Source organism: Lepeophtheirus salmonis, chromosome 1 (genome assembly GCF_016086655.4).
Source record: "Lepeophtheirus salmonis chromosome 1, UVic_Lsal_1.4, whole genome shotgun sequence".
In the NCBI taxonomy this organism is placed as follows: domain Eukaryota; kingdom Metazoa; phylum Arthropoda; class Copepoda; order Siphonostomatoida; family Caligidae; genus Lepeophtheirus; species Lepeophtheirus salmonis.
This window is the reverse complement of record NC_052131.2, coordinates 39,254,989-39,272,442: the sequence shown is the minus strand read 5'-3', so window position 1 is coordinate 39,272,442 and position 17,454 is coordinate 39,254,989. Positions and strand designations below refer to the sequence as shown.

The window sequence follows — 17,454 nt, the reverse complement described above, 5'->3', positions numbered from 1 at the left end:
TAGATGTTGTTGCTCTAGCACTATGAGGTTGTATTTTTTTAAATATCATCTTAAACGAATTTTAATTCATTCATTATTTTAGGATCAATTTTGTTTGGGATTAGTTCATTTTTATTCCCCTACAAACATATTTACATATGTATATATCTCTCAATGTAATGTATGTGCACATTAGACTTCTACATCATGAGGGTTATACTACATAAATGTAATGGTATTATAATCATTAGGTATAATGGATCGACGTGATGTATTTTTTTTGTCATTCCTATTGTTTTTCTGACCCATATTTATGTGGTTCTATGTATTTGAGTCGTTGTAACAAGTACATGATATTGTATATATAAAAATATATATGTGTCTACTTAAATCCTCACCATAGTTGCTAACTAACCTTATAATTTTAACTAATACAAAGACGCGTAGGAGATAACGTCATCTACATATGTACCGTCGTTACTTTGATCGTATCATGCAACTTTTCTTAAGAATATAATCACGAAAGCAATTGGTGATTAGCCCATTCTTCCTAATCATACCCAGTTGAGAATACTTAACAAATGATTAGGAGATCATTCTAATTCAACCAATCAATATCCAGAGAACTGCTTCGTAGAAAAAAGGAAAATAATCATTGACAGCTGATATCAAAATGCATTCTTCGTTTTTGTCCTAGCATGTTAACCCTGTGGTACTGTGTATGAGAGCAACTAACATAAATGAAAGTATAAACAAAAAAGATGTCTTTTTTTTTTACTTCATAAAAACAGAACATTTAAATACACTATTATATCCAATAAAAAAAACATTTTTTTAATAAATGAATGTCTATACATTATTTTGAACAATTATATTACTAATTTGATGCACTGCATAGCCATGTAATTCAAGATGCCTGGAATAAAGACGACATTTTACCTCATCCCAAAAGGCTCATATTTTCTATTATTATTTACAATAATATATACGAGTAAAACAGGGCCCAAATATATATATGGCACATTTCAATCACAAGTTTTATTTTTGCTTTCACTTGGGCAAGGTTGTCGATAGACAGAATATTTTTTAAATAGAAATAAACCCCAAGGTGCGTGATTATCATTTTTCTTTTAAAAAAACAACAAACATATATCAAGTGTACAGACTCATTGCATGAATCCCTATGTAAGAAGGCCTAGTACTTTTAAGTAAGGCTGCTGCACATGTGTGGTGCCCTTACATAGGTATATGTAAATAAAAGTAGTACTACATACATAGTCTCTCTAAATCAACATAATTTTTCTCCTGTTGCGCATACATACTTACAAATACATAAGTCATGATAAAATTAATGAGGAAACATTATATGACATGTTCCTCTGTGACATATGTATTTAAGTTCATTGCACTTTCTATGCCGATATTGATTAATAAAAAATAATGTATTTCTTTTAAAAAGAATAAAAACAAAGGGATTGTCATTTATATTCATATTAATTGAATATTTACTAAGGAACAAGAATCTCAAATTGTATTCCGCCCATTACCTTTTTAGTAAATCGTTTTTTTTATGGATCTTGCAAATAAAAAATTATATTATAGAATCTCTAGAAAGGAAGAACTTTCTTGTATGCCTTCTCACTATTTCCCAAACATAAATATGTACTATGGAATTTTCTTGTTAATTATTCTCCCACACGGCCTTATAAACACATCGCAGAGTGTGAGGAGAAGGTAGGAGTGATAATTATGGTACAACGTAGTTGAGACCCTTGTTAACATCAGCTACCTGTTCCACGATATTGGAGAGAGAAAATGTATTTCTGTTATAGAGAGGGGAACCTTAACTTTTAAAATAGCATTGGTGCCGGGAAAAATTGTAAAGTTAAATTTGAGCATATTTTTTTAAATAACGCCAAAAGTAGGTGGGAATTCATTATCCAGAGTAAGATGTTGACAATACAACGATCTATTAAAGAATGAACAAAAAAAGAGCAAATGCACAACGCTTTTCCTTTTCAGTTTCAAACTGTTGTTTTTCTCTACATTTTGCACATCTTTACATTAACGTAACATTACATTTTATCACCAGCTGTTTATTTTTTATTCTACTTAATTTGTTGAACAAGCGTTTTAAACGTTTATTGGTTGAATTTAAATTAGTTATTGTTAATCTGTGGACAATTTCCTAGTACCAGTGTTATTGAGAACTAACTCTACAGTTGGGCAGAATGGGCTAACTTCAAGTACCAACTGATTTAGTCTCTTTTTTTTCTTTTAGAAGAAAATGTTGAGAGATATGATAAAGATCACAATAGCTTTTAGAATGACCTTTTTCTTTATAAAATCATTATTTTTAAACATCCAATAATTTCTTCAAGTAATAATAATAAAAAGTCAGGCATTCAAGTAACTATTTGAAATCATTTTTGAAAGGGTTTTAGATAATTGTAAGTTCCTGAGCCAACTAAAGATAAGTGGTCATTCCCCATTTGTTTTCTATTTTAGGAGACGCAAATCGAGTTTTGTAATCAAGCTAGTTGTAACAAGTTTTATTAAACACCATATGATTAATCAATTCTTCAGCTAAAAGATAGAAATAAACTATCTTTTAGACAAGGAAGTAGGATTCAGTGATGCACATATTTTTACATAATAATGTGTATTTTCTATTGTAACAAACCAATTTTCAATAGATTCGATACTAAAGGAATATATGAAAGTTAATTTTTGAAAAGGAAGCTATTAATGACTAATAAATGGGAATTTCTCATCTATTGGGCGTGTCCGTGTCACGCATTGTTTGAAATGGACAATATTTTTTTTAAGCTCGACATATGTACGTATAATCTTAAATCCTCAGCATTTCTCAATTTCAAAATGAAGAGGCTCTGGATTTTTTTTTCATAAAAAGAGTAAAAATGATACACAATGTGCATATTTTTATTTTAAAAAAACAAACAGATCCTATAAGAAGATAAAAACTTACTTATGGTGCATGTAAAATATTCAAAAAATTATATTTAGCAATTTCCACTCCTACAATTGATCATTCCTTGTCATACAGAGTACATACACATCCGATAGACGTGGAAACTGTCCTTCACGATTCGTTTGATTTCGTTCCTTCTGTTCATCCATTTTATATTTTTGATATAGTACTTTTTAATTATGTTTGAGGACTAAAAGCTCATTGCTACAACAAAATAGTTATAATATAACCATGGAATCGATATCTATTTTGTAATTTAACTCTACATATATCTAAGAACGATTCACAATTATGGAATCCTAAATTGTTCAGTTCAAAGCTATTACCTTCAACTTTTTCTTTCGAGAAAAAAAACCCCGTGTTAATTAGTCATAGACTAATTTATATTCAGGTAAAGTTGTTGTTTTTTTTCTCCCAATGATAAAATATGTCTTGTTATTTGTCTTCAGAAAAAACTTATCAATAAGGATTAAATTATACAAAAGTAAATTTCTTAGAGAGTGACTAGGAGAGAGGAAATTGGTGATTATCATTATCTAAAGGAGTATATTATCATGACGCCAATGTCTGCAGATATATTCTAGTATCTAGTAAATATCTAAGCTTAAAGCAAAGCATCGATATGACAAATCTTCACTATACACCAAAAGAAAATTACGATTGCAACTATATAACTACCTTGCAGAGTCATGTGGAAAGAGCTATTAAAGGATTGATTTTTTTATTTTAAATATTGAATAACTTAGCGGGCTATAGTCAGAGAACTTCTTCATATACAAAGCTAATAAAATTATATTTATTTTTGCACATACTGTAAATTATTTGCATCTACCTTAAAATGAAAGAGACTAGCCGGCAAACTTAGAGAGTGTACCCGAGATAGATACATTTTTAAATTAATTAAAGAAATTTGAGTTTTGAAAAATAATACACATCCTAATTTAATCTTTTACTTATGAAATTTCTTTAGTCTTTATTGAAAGATAAGAAACTACAAAAGTGCTCGATTTACTATAATGAAGGAAATGGTTTCCAATTTCTTCAATAGAGCTTAAACATTTTGTTCATCAAAACTAACAATGTATTTTTTGAAACCTATGGGCAGTAGATAAAAAGATGATCAGTTAGCTTGCGTAGTTAATTGGATTTGTGTAAAATAATTTTTGTGATCATTTTAAATGTAAGGCAAAGAAAATTTTTGAACATAGAAAAGATGTTAGCTGCAATAAAAGCACAGTATATCCTTTTTGATGAAATCTCAGATCATACCCTTAGTCAAGTTATGGGTAGAGTTGTAAAAAAATATGAACTTAAAGATTTTTTTTCTAGTTGTAAATCTGAACAGTATTTTTTTTTTTTTTCCAAAGCTGTGATCACTATTCTTTAATTTTTGCTGAAAAAACCTCTTAGTATAAATGAATCAACAGTGCGTGTGTTCATGAATGAGAGAGAGCAACACTGATGATTTGTTGAGGAGTTTGTAAGTGTCTGTCCTTGTTAGACTCACAGTAAAGTTGAGGATCGACATAGGAGTAATTCCTGCCTATTTCTTGCTAGATACAGAGTAGAATTTGTATTCATTTCCTCTTGCTCATAGTTATTGGAAGCTAACCTAATGAAGCGTCAGGGCAGCTAAGTTGATCTCCTCCAAATTGTCGGGATTACCATGTAATCTTTGGTTTTCTTTTATTTTTTTAAACCGCCAGGTTAGAAAAACACTGGCATTTTAATGTACTTTAGTTACTATTTACAACTTTAAATATGTATTATGTGTCTTGCAAATTGATTTGATGGAAGGTACCCTAATGACCTTTATTGTATATTATCGGGTATTGAAATGATTAGAGGTGTGAATAGGGTCAAACCCCCAACAAACATTTATATTTTTTAGAGTTTGCTGATAGTTTCCAAGATATGAGTACTTTTATAGTTATTCATTCATCCCTATTTTGAATATTCAACGGTTTTAACTTTAAGGATCACTATAAATACTTTTTGGGGACTTTTGTCAAAGTTATCATATTTGTTATGTTTTTTAATGGAATTCGGACCTTTTTTCACAGCTCTAATTAAATTATATTGACTCAAAAGCATACATATTATGCATTTGAATCAATTAATTATTACATTCGATCCTTAAAAGACCAGGAACATAAATGGATATTAATGGAAAAATAAAATATAATATTTATTTTCATTAATTTAATTTTAAAAGGCATATCGTTTCTTAGTATCTAAAGGTTCCACCTTTTTAGTATTAGCTGTTAGTAATATCGTCTACCTATATATATATAGTATATACAGATCCTACATATATGTACACTCTACACCCACCTATGTATTTGTTAAGTAGAGAAAAACACCCTGAAATCAACCAACAACTATACAGTACATATATGGAATCTTGTCTTAAATATAGAAATTGATTTAATTTAATATCTTTTTCATATCATAAATTGAAAATAAGTTTCATTTATATACAATTAAATATATTTATTTAATATCAACATCTGCCTCATTGATTAATTAAAAGATTGCAACTTTAATTTCAACGTCATTGGATAACCATTAATATTAATAATAATTAATTTGTGATTAAATAGTCATTATTATCAGTGCTTGTGGCAATGTTGAAAAAACAAAAGTATTTAATAATAAAAACTGTAAATAAAACATAAAGCGATAACAGAACTTATCAGCACATCATTAGAAACAAAATATATTTCCTTGTACAATACAACGTAGGCAAGGGAAAACAAAGCGATAAGACAAAAAACAGATAAATCCTACTTGCCTTTTTTCTTTTTGCGAAGAAAAAAAGAAGATATTAATCCTTCATTTTGAAACTTATTTTCTTCTCTTTTTACCTCCTTATCTTATCAAAAATTTGTGACATACATACTTTTGTAGAATCGTTAGAACTAGGAAAGAAAAAAGTATGACTTTAAAGTTGGGTGATTGAGGTAAAAATCATAACTTGATATAACTTTGTTCAAAAAATTGTGTACATACATGCCTGAAAGTGGGTTATCACATCTATCATGTGTGTAGGTAGATGTAATTGATGTCTGGGAACTTTACATATTATAATATTCAAGCCTGAACAATAAATAAGATAAATAGGTTCTGTGATTGAACCTATTTCTTGTTTGGAGGAGAGAAAATGTCACGTTAGTAATTTTTGTGTCACCAAAATCATTGTGTCATTTTCACCCCTATAAAGAAGACAGATTTTAAATCACAGAACCTCTTCATTTTTAAAGGAAGAGTTTTTGAAGATTGTAATATGGAAATTTATTAGAAAATAATTATTTATATATGTATTTCGTCTAGACGCATTATAGATGTAGTAACTCATCTTAAGTTATTAATATATATTTCCTCCCTACTTTCTGTAGATATAATTATGAAATTATAAAATAAACCTCAGTTTGTACATAAACCATTTCCCATATCAAAAATAGGGCATTCTTACAACAAATATTTAACTGTATTTCTGTAAATATCACGTCGTATGTACAAAATTAGCAACATTGATTCATAAAACACTTTTATCCAATGTTCTCAAACATTTTGCCCATGTTTGGACCACATTAAAAGTAGTTTATGGAGGCTTTTGGTTGGTAATAGTCTTATTTATTGTTTCTGATGTTTTTTCAGGGTACTTCTATAGGAGGCTTATACGTATAGTTAAGATTGGAGGGAGGCAGTGACCACTTTTGTGCTTTATGAGTTTGAGAGCTCGAGAAATTTCTTTATTAAACAATATTATTTTGTTAAACTCGGGGGATAGAGTGACTTGGAAACATCATAGTTTGGTGCATGGGGACCATAAAAAAGCTGTTCTAAGCCCTTCTGGTTACTTTATTATTAAGTGCATATTTCACTGCCCTACAAGGTTTGGAATATTTTGAAGCCCGATTTAGAATTAAGGATAGCATATATGACTCAACTTTTTTTTTTATTGACAGTGTTCCACGGCTTGCCCTCTCAAAGACAGCCTTTAAAATAAGCAAATCCTATGTCACATCTTTTTTAGTCAGCTGTTTATTTTATACTTTTCTTTCTCGTTAATGTTCTCAATAAGGATTTATTGAGAACATTAACAAGTATACCTATTATTTAATAGATGATAATCCAATAGTTTAGGATAATAAGGACATTAATTTCAGATCTTTTTGTCGTTTTCTTTTAGAGGAGAGGTTGAGAGATGCAAATGAAGATCCCTATCTGTTGAATAGCTATTCCCTCTTCTTCATTCTAAAAAAGCCGATTTTTGATATATTTTAACAAAAATCATTTTTGAAATTTTTATCGTACTTGCCCATATGCAATAAGTTGAAGCATGATTTTGTATCATAATTGTCTAAATATCTAATTGGACCAAATTTGTCATTTTTTTTCTTCATATGATTGTTTATAATATTTTTAGTGAATATTTTTTCCGATATATATACATATACATTGTTCTGTGATAATCCTACTGTAATATTCTGGATTACATGCAATATCCCTTTAAGAAAAGTGCCCATGATTCAAAAATGGTTAAGATATTGATTCTCAACAATTAATGGAAAAGACGTATAGGAGCCCTTTTTTTAATGAGCTAAAGAGCCGAAAGTCGTAAGATCATGTTCTTGCTCCAGAATCTTGAGTGCCCTTGACTAAATGTCGTTAAGGGTGACTGACATGGTCTATTTGTCAGATTTTTATTTGGGGAAGGAGCTAGCTCCAAATTTGAGTACTGTTTTCCTAATTTTTTTTTTTTTTTTTTGAGGTCATTGATGGGTAATTGTTTTATGATGTAGTGGAACTATCAATATCAGTTCTAATGTCTGGTTAGTATAGAACCGTTTTAAATGTGTTGGTATCCCGGTCACAATATGGCCCGGTTGCACCAACACTACTTAGATTTATACAACAAACTTATGACGTCACTACATTGAAGCATCTTAAATTTAAGGTGGGCTTAAGTTTAAGTGGAGTTGGTGCAGCTGGACCTATAAATACTACCGGTGTACCGAACAACACTGTTACTATTGGTAAAATACGAGTTCATGGATACTAAGAGCCATATATTTGATTTTACATTAAAATGTATGTAATTGGATTTTGTATACTATCAATTAAACATTTGCATATGTAAGTATAATGTCTATTGAAGATGGTTACGTCCTAATTCGTATTTTCTATCTAAAACATAAATATTTCATGGATAGATTAATTAATAGCAAATAATCAATGTGTACATACAATAAATCCATGTAATTATCTTAAAAGTCGTGCATGTTAGAAAGAAATAGTAGAACTTGTATCAAATCCTTAATGAAATAATAAAAAATGAGGTCATATACTATTGGAGAAAAAAGAGCTTAGTGTTTAATTAAAAGAAAATTTATCTATGTGCATATTAGTGTTGTAACTGATTTTGTTTTGGTTTAGTCTTATACAATTTTTTTCTTGACTAATTTGAACCAACACCTTCAAATGTATTTTTTTTTTTTTAAATAGTAAACCAATTTTCCCCCTATTATGGAGTTATAACTGCCAGAAAGGGGAAGGTCATCAGTGATAATCTTGTGCACGGTTTCTCAACCAGAATGGTTTCCAGTGATATTGCTAATCTCAGATCTGTGTACTTTGCAACTGCTAAATCAGTGACTCTACGGATCAATATGATCTTACAAAACTAATGTATCACCTACTGTATAAGACCGATATAAGATCAACATTTAGATATCCTTAACATATGATAATCGGTTGAAAAAAGCTGTGGTAGAATTTTCCTCAGGACATGTTTGATTTGAAATAAAAATAATAACAATATTTAGCATAAATTGTTCATAATATATTATTATTGATTTTACACTTTTCGATGGTTCAAAGAAATATAATTTAGTGAAAAATAATTTAATTTTTTAATGAATGGATTTACAAATTTAAAAGTCAGACCACAAATTTATCTGAAGAAGTAATGAAGTCATACAGTGTGGGATGATCAAAAACAACAGAACTGTGAGTATGAGAAATATTATAAATCTAGTTTTTTTTTTTTTTTTTTTTTTTTTTTTTTTTTTTTTTTTGAGTTCGGTTCTTTGAAATGACAAACTCAGCGCTTAATAAATATATTCAAATCTAACATTTGAAATATTTACCTTGGACAATTTTGTTGGATGTACGTAATCGTTATTTTGAGTTACCAATACACTCTACTATTCCAATCTTGTGTCAAATGTTTTGATTTCTTTTAGGAGTGCCAACTGTATTAAATTAATTATTCAATTCTATCTGTGGCAAATAACTGAAGATTTGATCTTACAAAACCTGGGAAATATCATAAATGCTTAGTAAAATTTTTATATGAATCATAATCAAATATCTTTATTTGGTATTTTGGGGGAAATGCTGTCCGGCAAGTTGTTCTATTTAGAACAATCTACCTCTCTTTTAATCCACAACATATACTGATAAGATAAAATTAATAACTAAAAAATTATCTAACTTATAACTTCAATAAAAATACAGATTTTCATTATTAGCAAAGATAGGCATATATTAATAGAGGTTAATATTCGTCAATTAGGTGAGAAAAGCTTGAGTACATAGTCCTGGGGCTATTTACCTCAATTTCAAATATATATATACTGTAAATAGTCATTACAAATAAGCTCAAAAGTAGAGCGCCAATTATTTTACTCGAAATGGAAATCAAAATGAGTGATTATTAATAAATATTTATGTATAATTTTTTTTTCTCGATGAATAGCGTTTGTTTACTATAAATGAATCAAATGTATAATTAATTTTCAAAAGATATGGTGTTTCCAAATATCTTTTTTTTGTATTTAAATGATAAATCGAATTGACCCTAACTTTTTTGATGGCATTTATCCATTATTTTCTTTCCTTGAGATTCGATGTGAATTTATGTGAACATAAAATATAACTCGGAGGACCTTTTTTATATCCCGATCTAACATTCTCAGAAAAATGAAAATCCAAAGTTTAATAAGTTTTGAGAATTAAACAGCTCTGAAAAATAATATATTAGTTTATTTGTTCATCATATATTTAAGAGATTATATGATATGAAGTTATAGCAAACAACAAGGAAAGGTTATGACGAATAATGTATAGCATGCAGATAAATATTTTATCTTTTTTAATTCAAGTGTGTGATGAGTATATAATGTAAACTTATTTTAAGTACTAAGAAAGTGTCGTTATCGCACGAAAAACTCCAAATTTATTGTCACAGACCGAATTAATTATATATAATAAACTCAAAAGGTAGTCAAAGGCATTTGGTTGTCATTTGTAAGAAACATTTGTCACTTTTAGATCATGAAAGACTTTAAAGGAGTAATATTATCCCTTACAAAGCCTGTTCATATTTAAAAAGATGTATTAATGGAATAATGTTTGAATGTAGTAGTAACAATCCTAGCAAAAGGTAAATTGCAATCCGAAAAACAATAGAACAACAGTTATGACAATAAAACAATAGGGAATAAACAATTGCTGCGTTCAATTCATCAACAATCATAATAATATTACCACTGTAGGAAATGTACTTATGTATGTATATGTATTCAGATTTACACAATCCTATTTGCAATTCACCGTTGTCTTTTAATAAGAATAATTTGTTGATAGAAATTGAGGACAATTCGTCGAAAAATAGAAATGAAATCCGCCCTCAATTTTAAGAAAATTCATTTCATCTTTTTTCTTTATGATGAACGGCCCACTAAATATGTACCAAACACATAAAAAAAAGTACATACTTGTAAAAATCACGGCGGTAGATCAGATATATATTTAATAGGCGGGATTAAATTAAAAGTATAAAATAAATTTAATTTCGTGAAATAAAATAAATCAAAAGTAAAACTGTTGAATACTTGCCAAAAAAGCAGTCCTTGTTTTTATTTTATGAACATAATACGCAAACATAAATATATGTTAAGATAAATTATAAAAATATGTGCCTATCGATAGGTAATGTTTACCGTTAGACATAACAAAATCATTATCTATTGAAAATAAGTTCGCCCCATTATGTCTTGTAAACATTCCTTACAAACAAAAATAATAAAAATTGCCTAATAATTCCCGCCATAACTAGAATTCTCGGGTCTCTTAACCTAACTGATTAGATACATAGACTATTACAATTTTATTTATTTATTATTTTTTCTATACATACACATATTACTAAATTATGCTCGGTCCATAGAAAAAATGCGTAAAATGTGTCAGAATGTATAAAATATGACAACATTGAATGAACAGGCAGTAAAATGCATACATACATTGACTCAATGACATTTATCTAATGAATGATGGACCAAGGACTCATATCGATTTTTTTGATTTAAATTGGATTTTTTTAATCAAAAAAATCATAGGTCCTAATAACATAGGATCAAACTGTAAGAATTTCCATATTTTTAAATAGTTACTTTAAATCATTAAGTTTATAACAAGAATATTTGTTTTGAATAAATTTATATAATGATATAGCAGAATTGTAGAGTTACAAAATTATATGTAGCTGAGTCACATAATTAAAAATAGTCGGATTTAGACTTCAACTCATACATTACCTAAATTTGCAACTCAGTTTTAATATATTTAAGTATAAAATATATCTCTCAATTGATTACTCGTAATTATTTTAATTAAGCTCAATTGTCAATAAAATAATAAATAGAACAAAAAGTTTTTCAAACTTATAAGTCATTCATAAATCCAATATGTGAAGTCTGAGTTGAAGTAGTGAAATGAAGTATTCTGCATAAAGTGGCAAGATTATATATAAATTTATATTTTTCAATTTGAAATAAATCAAGGGTGAAATATAGAACAAGAGTCTCGAAAAAAATAAATATGAACACGAAGTGAGCTTATACATGCAACTGTTATTATGCCTATGTTTGGGCATTTTTTCTCTTTTGTAGTCTGTTGAATCTATATACAGGAGACACCATTAGAAGCCAATATACTGTGTAGTTTTTATCATACTTACTACATATATTTTCTATGATTTATTTTGTTTTGTTAAGTAGCTTTTTGTTGAATATCTAGTTGCAATATCTAGTTCTGGTTCTGGACCTCGTCGAAAGAAATGAACCTGTTTGGAACCATTTCAAAAATTACCAACTATATCAAGTAACATATTCATTGCTAAATGTAAGGATTGTAACCAAAAACTACAGGGTATATTTTCGCAATTAAATATTCGAATATGTATCACAGGAAACAGAATAATGTCACAATTCAGCTTAGTAAATGTATTTACAATATTTAATTCCACCTATTCTAATTTTCATGTGAAACCATGCAAATGTACATATACTTAGAAGGAGAAAAATGAATAATTCCACGCCCATACTTTTTCTTTATTCTACTTTAATTCAGAAAGCTGAGAACTCTTCAATTTTCCACAAAAAAATTATAGCGCCTCTTATTTTTATCGACTTTTTATGTAATAAGATGTGGATTTTAGAGCATATTTCATGATCTGCATCTACATTTTACAGGTTTCGTTGCTCAATCATCGACGTCAGTATCAAACTCATCTACAAGCGCCACTTCTTATATCCCATTTGCATGTAGGAGTACATCAACTTTAAATAAATTTGTTATAAAATCTTCAGCTAATTAAAAATTTAAAGTCAATTAATAAATTGTAAGGATGATATTTGCTACGAATTTAACTTTTTGCCTCGTTGAGCACCCTCAGTTTTGCAAAATGATTCAAGCCCTCAGACCAAGCTATAATCCTCCGTCCAGAAATGATATTGCTGATAATTATTTGGAGTGTATCTATGAAAAGGAGTTTTAAAAAAATGTAAAGATATTCTGAATAATGAAACAGTCTCTCTATTCCATTGATGGTTGGTCGAACATCCATAAAGAACCTATTATATATGTCACTCTGACAAAATCGTTTTGCTATTTTTTTTTTAATTGACACGATAGACATGTCTCCGGAAAAAATATCTCCTATATTTAGTTTAGAATTCAATAACATAGGCTAAACACGATTTTAATTGTCATGTATGTAGTGTTGTATTTGAAAATCAAAAGAGTCTTTGTGCTTTGTTCTTACATATGGATGCACAGCTCATTTATTAAACCATTGAGCTCTAGACCTCTAAATTGAAGGTATAAAAAGGAAGATAGTCCATTTTTTATTTAAATCATGAATTAAATCAACTTGTTTTTAATCAGGCAACCCTGCTTGGAATACATAATATTGAAATCCTGTATTTAATATTCCTCATGTATTTTATGAAGTAAAAAAATATGTTCCTCTTTTTTTGTTGTAATTTGGTCTTTGTTTCTTCCTCACATATACGTATATATTTCACACGATCATCAGCAATACATACATATATTCCTTATTGACAATTACTAATACTTATATACTCGCACAAACAAGCTATGGCTTATGTTCATAATATGCAAAATTAACATACAAATCGATGAATGATTTTTGCAAGGTTGTTTCCCAGCTTCAAGTTAGCAATGTGAGTATGTAATCGTATATGTTATACACATACGATGCGTCTCTATATGTATTTGAATGTACACGGATCGTCACGGATCTATTTTATTAAGAGATAGAAAGGTAAATGTATATATTTTATACATTCATAGAAAAGGTGATTTTTTTCTTATTTTTTTTTAAATCTTGATCATAGCGTTGCCTAGGTAATTTAATTCCATATAAGGGTTTTTTTACCCTCAAATGGTGTAGGTAGTAGCGTTGTCTCGGTCATTGGGGTGTTTTTTTTTTTTTTTTTATGAATGGATGTTATTCAGTTATGAATAAGGACTTGTCTTTGGGACTGGGCCAGGCCAAATAAGTTAGGACCGGTGTGGATATACCTAAAGAGGGTACATATGTAAAGAAAAAACTAAGTATAGCAATTAGAAAAGGGGAAAAAAATGATGCGTGTGCTCTTTTTTCTTCTTAGTTCATTATTAAATAAATCGTGTGGGTGTTAAGATCTCCCTTGCTAAAAGAAGAATTATTCCCTAGTTTTGGTGTAAATTGATTTAAAAATGCATAATAAAATAAATATACATATATATGAATTTAAGTATATTAATAATATATTCCCTGACCTAATGCTATTTTAAAAATAGAAGGTTCCCTTGTTTACAGTATTAATTCATGTTTCCCCTAAAATCATAAAAGAGGCAGTTGATATTAAAAAAAGTTCTTAATTCAGGTGTATCATATGTCCTGCTTTTACAAAAAAAAAAACCACACACTCTTAGTTATTCCTAAAGGTACTCTAAGGAAAGAGGGGACTAACATACCAATGTGGAACCAATTATCACATTGAATTCTGATTTTTTTTTTTTTGTATAGGTAAGTTCCCTATGTCCATCTTTGATTTACATAACTGTTAGGGAAAATATCTTTGTAAAGAAAAATTACACTTTTATTCCCCAAACTTTCAGTAAAAGCTCTAGTCATTTTTTTGATCGAGAGTGTGCGAATGAGTGAACATTATCTACATACATTCTTATTTGTTTAATTATTATTTCAGCTGTCTTATTTTTATTCCTTAGAGTATAATTAGGTTTACTTTTATAAATATATTCTTATAAACGATCCAAGTTCAAATTAAGCTAAAACCCCTCAAGTCTTAGGAAAATTGAGTCCAAAGTATTAATTCCTAACAAACTTCGATAAATGTGATATGAATTACTAACTCCAAAATAGCGGTAAAATTGATTCCTTAATATTGATAAAGTATGCATGTTAGAACAATGTTTGGATTCAATCAGTCCGGATTAGTTCCGTAACCACAGAGAGCACAAGGGAGCTACCCCTTACCCACCTGAAATAGAATCATAATATAAATTTTACTCCCCATACTAAAACTACAGAACTATGACCACAGCCAAGATTATTGTTCTTAATAATCGTTTATTTTACTATGACTATAACGGAGTTTAATATAATGTTAATATTATGTCAAATAATAATTTGCAGTTTCTATTTGTTTTATAAGTCATGAAATTTTTTTTTTCAAATTTTGGGGTATTATGAAAATTGAGATTAATAATATACATAATTAATTAATAAATGAAAATGACATTTCATGCTAATGGACAAAGTCAGGCCCCCGTTCCCTTCTATAATTTGAAATGCCACCGTTTGTTTATGGCACTGATCTGGATGTCACTATAGTATCTACGGTACAGGGTCGTCCATTACTATCGGAACACAATTTGACCTCATACAGATCCTGAAAAAATGCACTACAATAAATGTTTTAGTTTTATTGAATAGCATAGATGATAATGGCATATTAATTTTCAATATGATCTCCATTGGCCTCAATCACTACCTTAAATATGACTAGAAATGATCCGCTGTCTTTTATTATGTCTGGATAGGAGTGCATCGAAGGAATACCCTTGATAACGTCCATGAGGGACTTAACACTGTTGTATGAGGTGCTTCTCTAACTCCCCCTAGTAGAAGTCCAAGGGGTACAGGATAGATCAGCCTTGATGGATTTCTTTAACCTTGCCTTGAAGGTAGGAGTCGATTTTTTCCCTTGAGACCTGTTCTGGGCTTTCCTGGTGATGTTGCTAGAGATTTCCAGCTTCTTAAGCTCCCCAAAATTTGTTTCTAGGATAGCCAGTGAGTTTATTGATGGTTTTTGCTTCGTGGTCCATGTGGTGGAAGAATCGTGGTTATTCTAAGCTGCTCCATTTCAACAACTGATTCAATTTAAAAACAAAGGGAAATTTATTTTATTCCTCAACTAATCTCTTGTATGAGCAAGTGAAACTCGGCGGTGGATACGGGATCTGGATTATGTTTAAGTCGTTTTCAATTGTAGTACACGACCCTGTATACCTACAAAACCGATTATACAGACCATTCAGAGTATTACTCTTAATTATTAGGTATATATATGTACGGTATTTCTGATCCCCAATCGCCTTTTAGAAGAAAAAGTGCAGAAATTTAGTAGATGGATACTTAATACTTTTAGGTATAATTTATATAATTAAACAGCAACTTGTTGACTCATAATACAATTGCAAGTATTTTACTTCTGAAGTATGTATGTATGGAAGTTATAAACTACCACATTACTCTAATTCCACATCAGCAAAAACCAGTTTGATATGGGTATATCTACATGAGTAGGCATATACAGACACAAAAAAGAAGTTTTACCATTGGTTCAAAAACGCTTTTCTTCTATTCAATCAAAGAAAGTGTCATATTACGGCAAATATGTAATTATTATTGATACAGTCCTGATCAAAATAATTAATATTGTATCTTATAATTTTCAAATCTGCTTGTATGTACACACAGATGGCCTATGTACAGTTTTTATACTATGTTACTTGATAAAGTCACTTCAGAATTATTATAAATATTATTTTTATTTCAAAATTTTATTTTTTATTATTTTTCCTCCTTGCATTTTGTTCATATAATGAATGAACTTTGGAGCCTATCCTTTATACTACTTTTTATAAGTAGATCAAAAGCAATATGTTGCGCTCATTTTTGTTCGTAAATAGTGAGTGCAAAAATTAGAGAATTATATATTTGTAATTAGGTATACTTATTTCCTGCATGGGAGTTTTAAAGAACTAAACCCGTAGGGACATACGCATTGTAGGCCAAATATCGTCATAATGTAAGAGAGACCAAAGTTTGTCAGACTTTTACCGTTTTGACTAGACACTTATTTTTATTGTTATTTCCTGAACAAAAAAATACTCTGTAACATAAAATTCCTCAAGGTCATGATGAAAGGTTGTGAAAAAGCAAAAAGTCAAATCCTGAGAAAACTGTTTTATATGGATTTAATTAGATATGGTTTTTATAGTGTTCTTACTTTGTTTTTTGATGGAATGAATGGCGAGTCGTCGTTATTGTCGTATAGAGAAGGAAACTCTATTTTTGGAAGGGATGGTTTGTTTATTTCTTTCCTTCAATATAGCAAGAGTGTATCTACAACGGTTCAATGAACACAACTAATTCAACCAATCACATTACATACACAATCAAACACCATCACAAATACCCAAAATTTTCAATCATTTGGTTAACATAAAATATTCAAAGGACCTTGTTCACAAACACAACAACTCACAAAACAACAATCTGCACGCGCCAAGTCATTAGAAAAAACTGTCTGAGGAGATATTTGTATATATATATATATATTATAAGGAACATCATACATTTTTTTATAATAAAAAACATACGCGCTCTGTGAGAGCGGTTTGAATGATACATATATACACTCACTCTAAGTATTACGATATTATTATTACTTACATGGGAACGTCGCCAAAATACCGTCTTATGTAGCTAGTTATTATATTGTGTATGCTTACTTTTTAAAGTTCACTTTTGAGGGTTATTTTTCGGTGCTGTTCGGAGCGCTACGCTGCTTCCCATCGTACATATTACGTAT

At 29.3% G+C, this 17,454-nt stretch overlaps 1 protein-coding gene across 2 annotated transcripts in view; it reads right to left on the bottom strand.

Annotated features, from left to right (window-relative positions):
- Window positions 1-17,172, bottom strand: part of LOC121128224 (protein singed wings 2) — a 49,621-nt gene extending 32,449 nt beyond the window's left edge. The window contains exon 1 of one of the 2 annotated variants that reach the window (XM_040723808.2): window positions 16,870-17,172. The gene's annotated coding sequence lies outside the window, so the exon portion shown is untranslated. The remainder of the gene's footprint in view (window positions 1-16,869) is intronic. The other variant, XM_040723800.2, reaches the window with a different exon arrangement.
- Between the last annotated feature and the right edge of the window lie 282 nt (window positions 17,173-17,454).